The 11378-nt window shown below is 32.3% G+C and overlaps 1 long non-coding RNA gene across 1 annotated transcript; it reads right to left on the reverse strand.

Moving 5' to 3' along the window:
* Positions 1 to 6525: 6525 nt before the first annotated feature.
* Positions 6526 to 10726, reverse strand: LOC132749168 (uncharacterized). Its single transcript, XR_009628380.1, has 3 exons — positions 10662 to 10726; positions 9930 to 9984; positions 6526 to 6657 (listed from the first exon to the last, which is right to left on the reverse strand). It is a non-coding gene; the product is annotated as an uncharacterized LOC132749168 (long non-coding RNA).
* Between the last annotated feature and the right edge of the window lie 652 nt (positions 10727 to 11378).

The raw sequence follows: 11378 nt of genomic DNA on the forward strand, positions 1-11378 counted from the left end.
TCAATTTATATCAGACCTGGCTCTGTAAAATGTAAGCGGCGGCCATTTTTTTAAAGTTGTGTATTTCACGGGAGGAAAATAATTGTGTTTGATTCAGCGGGATACCATTTGGATTTGTTAGTCATACACCATTTTAAAAGAAAGAAAACTTATTTGAGGATTGTAACAGACAATAAATAAGTGTTGACAGATATGTAACTTGGAATTGTTGAAAGGCTGCCTTATTTCGTTTTAACGAAATATAAAATCTTAATTACGAAATATTGATTCGTTATTACGAAATATTTATTCTGTGGTTATATTTATTAAGAAGGATTTTGAAACTAAGTTTATTGTTAAATATAAGTCAAGTAAACAAACCATAAAACGTGATTTTTTTCCAATCTTAGTCTTATACCTTAACGCGCTTGTAAAACAGTACTGTATATAACTGTTAATTGAGCCATTAGGCTTATAATCGTTATATTTGGTGGCCAATCTCATTAAAATCTGATCATATTGAATAATCATTTGATTTTGACAAGAATAATTAATTAAAAAAATAGTCTTAATGAGCTATTTTAGTATTTTTAAGCGGCCATTTTGAATTGACCTTTTGATGGTCAAGGTCAATTTTATTTTCTTGGTATCCACCCTCATCGTCTTCAGCATACCCATATTAGGTTCAAACACTCAAGATATAACTTGTACTATAAAATGCCTCTAGCATTCATATTTTCTTAAAATCAGTCCTGTCTATTTTCTCTATATTATATCTACATCATACAGGATTATACATTGTCTCTATATTATATCTACATCATACAGGATTATACATTGTCTCTATATATCATATCTACATTATACAGTATTATACATTGTCTCTATATATTATATCTACATCACACAGTATTATACATTGTCTCTATATATTATATCTACATCATACAGGATTATACATAGTCTCTATATATTATATCTACATCATACAGTATTGTGCATTGTCTCTATATATTATATCTACATCATACAGTATTATACATTGTCTCTATATATTATATCTACATCATACAGTATTATACATTGTCTCTATATATTATATCTACATCATACAGTATTATACATTGTCTCTATATATTATATCTACATCATACAGTATTATACATTGTCTCTATAATTATATTATATCTACATCATACAGGATTATACATTGTCTCTATATATTATATCTACATCATACAGTATTATACATTGTCTCTATATATTATATCTACATCATACAGGATTATACATTGTCTCTATATATTATATCTACATCATACAGTATTATACATTGTCTCTATATATTATATCTACATCATACAGGATTATATCTACATCATACAGTATTATACATTGTCTCTATATTATATCTACATCATACAGGATTATACATTGTCTCTATATATTATATCTACATCATACAGTATTATACATTGTCTCTATATATTATATCTACATCATACAGTATTATACATTGTCTCTATATATTATATCTACATCATACAGTATTATACATTGTCTCTATATATTATATCTACATCATACAGTATTATACATTGTCTCTATATATTATATCTACATCATACAGTATTATACATTGTCTCTATATATTATATCTACATTATACAGTATTATACATTGTCTCTATATATTATATCTACATCATACAGTATTATACATTTTCTCTATATATTATATCTACATCATACAGTATTATACATTGTCTCTATATATTATATCTACATCATACAGTATTATACATTGTCTCTATATATTATATCTACATTATACAGTATTATACATTGTCTCTATAATTATATTATATCTACATCATACAGGATTATACATTGTCTCTATATATTATATCTACATCATACAGTATTATACATTGTCTATATATTATATCTACATTATACAGGATTATACATTGTCTCTATATATTATATCTACATTATACAGTATTATACATTTTCTCTATATTATATCTACATCATACAGGATTATACATTGTCTCTATATTATATCTACATCATACAGTATTATACATTGTCTCTATATATTATATCTACATCATACAGTATTAAACATTGTCTCTATATACAACAACAAGACCTGGTTGAACTGGGTGATGCTCCCCGAATATGTTTTGTAGTTTAAGAGTTATTTCCTGGACAAAGTTCAAAGTGCAATTATTCCAAACTTAGGCAAGACAAAGTATTTGTTTTTTGCACTGCTCATCTACCCAGTTATATCTATCTACCTTAAAAGTTTTTAGTTCATATCTCTTATAGTGTTAGATTTATGTCCCGGCCAAAGTTCATAATGTAAATATAAACAAAGGGCAATAAATTCAAAATTAGACACTTGGCAGAGTAACGGTTCTTGTGCACTGCTCATCTACCCAATGAGATCTATCTACCTACAAAGTGTCTTTCTTGTTCATATCTATTATACTTTCAGTACTATGTCCCGCACAAAGTTCAAAGTATAAAAATGAACAAAGGCAATAACTCCAAAATTAGGCAAGACAGAGTTATGGTTCTTAAGCACTGCACTTTCATCCAATGAGATTTATCTACCTACAAAGTTTCATGTTGATATCTCTTATAGTCTTAGAGTTATGTCCCGGACAAAGTTCAAAGTGTAAAAATAATCAAAGGGCAATAATTCCAAAATTAGGCAAGGCAGAGTTATGGTTCTTGTACACTGCATATCTACTAAATGCTATCTATCTACCGACAGAGTTTCATGTTACAATGTTATGTCACACACAAGAATAGTGAACGGATAGTCAAAGCGGCGACTATTATGCTCAACCTAAATAAATTTTATTCTAAAAAGTTAGATAAACTTCAAAATTATATTGAATGCTTATCTGCAATAACTAATACAATAGAGTAATGAAGTAAATACAGACTTTAAAAATATCAAATTTTATTGTTTACATAAGTTCTTTATCTCAATTTATCATGTAATATCAAACTAGAAATTTTCAAATGTATCCAACTCTTACCACTTCAATATTTAATTGTTTCAAAAGATGATGTAGGTATCCGCGACGTTTCGCAGGATGAGCGATTTTTTACGGACGCGGACAGTCATGGACAGGTCTCGTCACGACAAAATGCCTCGAATGAAATTAAATAATTTCGAAAGAAAATACTAAAAAGCTCACCAAAATAGTGTTGGAGAACCCATAAGTTTATGATGCACCAATGACAGATTAAAACTAGAAATGTGTCATCATGCCACGGATGCCCCCGCATGCAGCCAAAATTTCAGATGGTGCATTAATTATTTTTTTCATTTTAAGTTCAAAGCCCTTAAAACTTTTCAATGTTAACACTAACCATTTTCATACAATGTTCAAGGCACTGAAATAATTCAGTCTTAACCTTTTAAAAATAGCATATTGCATATTTGTAGCCAAAATAATGGCTAAAAGTATGAGTGCTGAAACTGAAAGTTCAAAATTTTTCCAACATTCAGGAAAGATAAGTTTGTCTATAATCATTGAACCACGACCAAATTCAAACTTAAACTGCTTATTCCTTAGATGTATCTATATTATTTTCAAAAAGAAAGGGACATAACTCTGCCAAAAAATCATCAAACCATGACCAAATTCCAACTTGACCTGCCCATTCCTTTGACATATCCATATGTCAAATTTAAGTTGAATATGTAACACTGTTGGGTAAATAATGAACAGAAATTGTAAATTTCATATTATTTTCTAAGTGAAAGGGGCATAACTCTGCCAAAAATCATCGAACCATGACCAAATTCAAACTTGGCCTGGGCATTTCAAAAACATATCCATATGTCAAATTTGAGTTGAATGTGTTGTACCATTGAGGAGATAATAAACAGAAACTGAAAATTTCATATTATTTTCAAAGTAAAAGGGGCATAACTCTGCCAAAAATCATCGAACCATGACCAAATTTGAACTTGACCTGTATTTTCTCATGACATATCCATATGTCAAGTTTGAGTTGAATGTGTTGTACCATTGGGGAGATAATGAACGGAAACTGAAAATTTTATATTATTTTCAAAGTAAAAGGGGCATAACTCTGCCAAAAATCATTGAACCATGACCAAATTTGAACTTGACCTGTATTTTCTCATGACATATCCATATGTCAAGTTTGAGTTGAATGTGTTGTACCGTTGGGGAGATAATGAACGGAAACTGAAATTTCATATTATTTTCAAAGTAAAAGGGGCATAACTCTGCCAAAAATCATCGAACCATGACCAAATTCGAACTTGACCTGTATTTTCTCATGACATATCCATATGTCAAATTTGAGTTGAATGTGTGCAACCGTTCTTAAGATAATGAACGGAAACTGATGATGACGGAATGACAGAATGACGGAAGGACGGAAGGATGGAAGGACGGAATGACGGAACAGGGTAACACTATATGCCCCGGCCATTACATGGCGGGGGCATAAAAACAACAACTGGTCTTCGGTTGCTAAAGAGATGTTATTCAAACACCTAACTGGTATTCAATGTTTTCCTTTTTCTTTTTACCTAATTCTTTGATGTTACAACTGGTTTTGGTATTAGAATGAAATTATGTCATATTCTACATTCTGTTCGCTATACTATAATTAAAAGTATATAGAAAATAACGTACCTATGGAATAATACTCACAGACATGCACCGGACACGGATCACGGAGGCGGGTCACAGATCGCGCACCAATGGAATAGCGGCCTAACAGTTTGTTTTTCACATTTAAATGGGGAATGGTAGCAGAGCCCATAGAGGGGAAAATTGTGCCATGGAGGGGAAAAAAGCAAAATCTAATTTAGAAATAGACAAAATCCATTTTTTGTTAAATATAATTGTATATAAACATGTAATCTGCGGAACAATACATGTACCATTATATGGTCAAACTACAATATTCCTCTCTGCTCCACTGTTGTGATACAATATGTCAGCTAGATATATATTATGCTTCAACTCAGGTGCTAAATAAAATATCTACATGATTAACATCCCTCAAATTGTGTGAGTGTATATTAACACTTTTATAGCCAGGGTTGTACTTGAATTTCAGAAATGGACTTATCCAGCTTACACTTTTAGAACAGTCCATAATCAATTTTAGGGATATCAAGATGAAAATCTAAAGTGATAAGCTAAAAATTTATAGAACCTGGTCAGACAGTAAGTATAGACAGGCTGGCCTGGCTCTATACTGGTGGTAAAAGCTATGATCAACTTTAGTTCCAGCAGGTTAAGGATAAATTGCCATTATTATAGATGGTGTAAGTACTTGCCATTAATATGAATAACAGAAAATTACTATAAAAGATACAAAATCAATACACTGCGGACAGGCATTCTTAAGCATTTGAGCAGACAAGCTTATTATAGTAAAAATCCCTGTGAACTTGACATTTGACGCAGTCACCTAAAAATCAATAGGGGTCAACTACTAGTCAAAAACAACCTCAATACCAAATATGAAGACTGTGAGTCAAAAGAATCTTAAGTTATTGGGCGGACAAGCTTGACCTTTCACCCAGTGACCTAAAAATCAATAGGGGTCATATTCAAATCATGGCCAACCTCCATGCCAAGTAATAAGACTGTGGGTCAAAGGAATCTTAAGATATTGGGCGGACAAGCTTTTTTAGTCAATGCCCCTTTGACCTTGACCTTTGACCCAGTGACCTCAAAATCAAAAGGGATCATCTTCTAATCATGACTAACCTCCATGCCAAATATGAAGACTGTGGGTAACAGGAATCTTAAGTAATTAGGTTTAGTCAAGGTCCCCGTGACCTTGACCTGGCAACCTCAAAATCAATAGGGTCATCTACTAATCAAGACCAATCTTAATACAAAATATGAAGACTGTGGACCAAAAGAAACTTAAGTTATTGGGCTGACAAGCTTTCTTAGTCAAGGACCCTGTGACCTTTGACCCAGTGACCTCAAAACCAATAGGGGTCATCTAATGGTCATGGCCAACCTTCATGCCAAATATGAAGACTGTGGGTCAAAGGAATTTTAAGTTATTGGGCAGACAAGCTTTTTTTAAGTAAAGGCCCCTGTGACCTGACCTGGTGACCTCAAAATCAATAGGGATCATCTACTAATCATGACCAATCTAACTACTAAATATGAAGACTATGGGTCAAAGGAATCTTAAGTTATTGCGCAGACACGGAAAAACCGCTGGACGGGGTGACGGCTGGATGGACAAGCCGATTCCTGTACACCCCCCTTACAACTTTGTTGTGCAGGGGTATTAATATAATATACATCTGCCCAAAGACAGCTATACCAGTAAAATATTCAAAAGATTTTGTTTTTTAATTTGGTTCTCACAATCAAACCACACTTTTTAAAGGTCATATTGCGCCTTTTGTAGCCTTCATGGTCAAGAAAGACTCCCATGCATTATTTCAAACTCGAGCGAGCAAGAAGATAGATGCTGGTTAAATCAATAAGAATTAGTTCAGACATACCATTGATACATTCAAAGCCTGATGAAACTTGACAAGCTCAAGTGACCAATCTTCATGTGCTTCCAGATCCCCATGTGACACTGGGCTATACTCTTCACACAGGAAACACTTCCAGTGGCTTGTATTCTCTATCTGTAATACATGTATATTATATTACAGACATGTTCACAATTTCTTAATCTGCATAGAGAATATTCAAGTTTTTTCTATAAATACACGATTTATTTTTATTGAATGGTATAAAAAAAAATAAAAAAAAAATGATATATTTTCAAACCACAAGATGAAAATAAATCCTGTATTTATTAAAAAACTTGAATTTTCTGTTTATTATATACATTTTTCTCATTTTTGACATTACAATTTGAAAGACTTTCCCTTTAAATCTGTACTGGCAGAATCTGAAAGAAAAAAGCCCGGCATGACACCGGTGAAAATATTGAAAATATGTTTCACTGTAATGAAAAATTATTTTTTTCCAGTGAAAATACAGAAAATGAAAACACATTTTATTTCATCAATATTTTGAAATATTTCATTTAAAGGTATATAATAAAATACTTTATTTCTATGATTAAATTATCTTGGAAACAATTATTGAAATAAATTATGATAACCCAAAAATGAGAATGATGACCCCAATTTTTTTTTCCGCTTAAAATGTTTCTGTTATCATATTCTAACAACATGCCAAGTTGAAAGAAATTCTATTGAACAGTTTTCATTTTGCCTATATGTCTATATGAAAACTCCCGAAAACGTTCTTCAAGAACTTCATACTATTTGAAGTTGATCTAGATCAATGACATGTGTGCAAACTTTAAGATCATCCCCTCACTTCATTTTCCCAGAACATTCATTTTTATTTCGCAAAATGTCCAAAAAATATGTTTTTCAAAGCTAAAATTCAACTTAAAAGTGGGCTAGTAGTCACATAACAAGAGCTGTCCGTAAGACAGCGCGCTCGACTTTTTTAGTGCTTGCCTATAATACAAAACATTGACAGTTAAGGGCCATAATTCAAATAAAATCTTTGACAGAATTACCTTCTCCTGGACATGTTTGGGAATCATGATTGTAAACAAGTATTCCAACTTTCAAATTAATATCTCAAACAGTTCAGTCAAAAAGTGGACTGGTACTAAAAACTTAACCAAGATTCTAAGTCGATAAAAGGCCTTAATTTTTAAAACAAATCCTTGACAGAGTTACCTTCTCTTGCGTACAGATGGGGGTAATGATGTGAAATAGCATTAAAAGTTTCAAAGCAATATCTCAAAGGGTTAAGGCAATAAGTGGATTTTACCCATATTCAATGTATTTTCTAAGTCAAAAAGGGGCATAATTCTGTCAAAAACCTTGACAGAGTTATGTCCTCTTGTCTGTTGATGAAGGTCGTGATGGTAAACAAGTATGGTCAGTTTCAAAGCAATACCTCCAATGGTTTTGAAATAAAGTGAGGTGGTACAAAAAAACTTAACCAAGATTCTAAGTCGATAAAAGGCCTTAATTTTTAAAACAAATCCTTGACAGAGTTACCTTCTCTTGCGTACAGATGGGGGTAATGATGTGAAATAGCATTAAAAGTTTCAAAGCAATATCTCAAAGGGTTAAGGCAATAAGTGGATTTTACCCATATTCAATGTATTTTCTAAGTCAAAAAGGGGCATAATTCTGTCAAAAACCTTGACAGAGTTATGTCCTCTTGTCTGTTGATGAAGGTCGTGATGGTAAACAAGTATGGTCAGTTTCAAAGCAATACCTCCAATGGTTTTGAAATAAAGTGAGGTGGTACAAAAAACTTAACCAAGCTCAATACACTTTCTAAGTCAAAAAAGGGCCATAATTCTGTCAAAAACCTTGACAGAGTTATGTACTCTTGTCTGTAGATGGAGGTTATGATGGTGAACAAGTATGGTAAGTTTCAAAGCCATACTTGTAATACTTCTGAAATAAAGTGGGGTGGTACGAAAAACTTAACCAAGGTGTGACGCCAACGCTAACGCTAACGCTAACGCCGACGCCGACGCCGACGCCGGGGCGAGTAGGATAGCTCCCCTTTTCATAGAAAAGTCGAGCTAAAAATTAAATTTTAATTCAATACTGTGTTGAACCTCTTATTCTCTTTTGAATTTTTTACCCATTTTGCACACACAGTCAAATGTGTATTAAGGGACCGCGCACTTAGGGAAACACCAAAAATATTAGCTTAATGAAACGGTCAAAGCACCTGAAAACAATTAAAATTGAAACATGACATCTTTCCTTTGCCGTGAGGATGTTATTCAACTTCATTTATATGAATTTATAAAAATTATTATGCTCCAAAAATCTAAATAGATGCTTAAAAATAAAAAAATAACTTCCTAATTGATTTTTACACATGATTCGTTACGTAATGTTTGACATTTCCAAGAATTTTTAAGGTACACTGTTGCTTTTCCATGTCCCTGACACAAAACATCTAATAAGTGTAACTGCTTTCTGTTGTGTACTTTTCATTTGAAACAGACTACATCTAATTGTAAACCATTTCTTTAGGGTTTGTTTGATTGAGTTTTACGTCACACCAACACAGAATAGGTCATATGGTGACATTCCAGCTTTTAAGGTGGAGGAAGACCTCAGTTTTTTTTCCGTGCATTATTTCAGGCATGAACGGGCACCCGAGTCAAACCACTGACATTCCGTAAGCTAGCTTGATAACTTGAATCCTCACATCAAGGAATACAAAGTTCCTGTCAGGATTCGAACCCACAGCAGTGAGGGGCAAGTGGTTTGAAGTCAACGACCTTAACCACTCGGCCATGGACACCCCTTACTTCTTTAGGGAGAGGAACTAAATAAGTTTTTATTCGTTCTTATCCCTTTTCAATTTTATGTACCAATTAAATACATATAAAATATGTAAAACATTGAAATAAATATATTTCAACTAATTGTACAGATATATTTAATATTGCTGATCAAGTTCAAGGTCAATTCAATGCAGTCTTAATATCACCAGCAAAGCATATACACCATCTCAGTAGGGGCGGAGCATTGCATTCTTCTCTCGATTTTATTGGATAACAGCATCACAAATATTCTTAACTTCACTTGCATATGCTAAAAACACATATTTATATTGTGTTTTGATTGTTGACACTTGGAACATAATGAGGTGGTGTTCTCTAAAAGATGCTTAATGCATTAAAAATATAGACAGCAAATGATATGGAGGCATTCAAAGTGGTCACATGAGACAAAAGTTGCTTAATACACATAGTGGCATGCGCAAGTTAGACTGTATTGATCTTTGCAAGAATTTCAAATTTTATTTTCTTAGACTTTTAGTTCTCAATGGAACTCCTTGAAACAATACAGACGGACACCTACTGGACACCTGGTTAAATAAAACTTACCTTTTTTAAAGTGTCTTCATCTGTATGTATTATAATACATATATTACAGTATACTCTGAAAGGTTAAAATATGTATAGTAAATTAACATCATAAATCAGTCAAAATTTGACAAAATTCATCATTGTCAAAAGACGTTTTTAAAGGACACAACATTGTTTACATTTATAGAAGAAGCATAATCAAAAGAATCCATTTGTAGATGAACTCAATAATATTTGGTATATTATGACATTTCAGTAATCTATTTGGAACATATTCCAACTAAACCTAAAATTCAAGCAGTGCAAGTGCATTAACAAACTTTAAAGGAACTCCACTGAAGTCTAAAAAGGTGAAAATATAAAATTTTAATATCTGACGTAGATAAGCTGAAGCTCTTGAAACAGTAAGATATGCAATAGATAATTAAGAAATAAATTAAAAATAGTATATTTGAGCTTCATGTATTCTTGCTATAGCCAGATTTGAAAATAATATTTGTGTGCTATTCTCAGCCAGATTTAAGCGGAAAGCTTTGCATTTCTCACAATTACCAGTAGAATAATCATTCTGAAAAAAAAAAAAAAAAATTGAGTGAGCGAATGATCTGAAAGTTTGCACACAGGTTATTTGTGTAGAACTACATGAAATGGAAAATTCACCTCAAATTTTTTTTCCAGTCCCTTAATGCCAAAAAAACTTCAGTGGAGTCCCTTTAAAACACGACAATGTGTGATCACAGGAAAGCTTACCTCGTACACTCTGTATTGTCACAAACACACATCTCCCCACCATCTCCACAGACTGCACAATATAGCTGTAACATTTATAGTTACAATATAGCTGTAACATTTATAGTTACAATATAGCTGTAACATTTATAGTTACAATATAGCTGTAACATTTATAGTTACAATATAGCTGTAACATTTATAGTTACAATAAACGAGTAAGGCATAAATTGTTTCATACATGGTGAGCAACCATATTGTCATATATACATGTATTATGCAATGCATTATAAAGTTATTTTAGAATTTATTTGTCTATATAAAATTAAAGGTTTTTAAAATTTATTTGTGTATATAAAATTTAAAAGGCTGTAGGTGATGTTTCAATCATACTAAACAACTGGAAAAGGAGACATTGTTCACAGATTTCCCAGTCAGTCTGCATGAACTATGTGAGATAACAACAACTCATCAAGACCATGCAGAAATCACAAAACTTCACCACGAGCATTTAGAAATCACAAAAATTCACCAAAAGCATTTAGAAATCACAAAAATTCCCCTAGTGCATGTAGAAATTAGTAGTTTCCTTCAGGTCTTCTTAAGGGGAAAAATGCCAGATGACACTGATAATCACACAAAGTAAAGATGAAGACTACATGATTTGACAGGATGGCTTAATACGATGACCTTACGAAGCGCACGAAGCGCAAAATTTGGGAAACCAATTCAAGATGA

This window comes from Ruditapes philippinarum, unplaced genomic scaffold (genome assembly GCF_026571515.1).
Source record: "Ruditapes philippinarum isolate M1 unplaced genomic scaffold, ASM2657151v2 ctg21210_1_1_1_1, whole genome shotgun sequence".
NCBI lineage: Eukaryota > Metazoa > Mollusca > Bivalvia > Venerida > Veneridae > Ruditapes > Ruditapes philippinarum.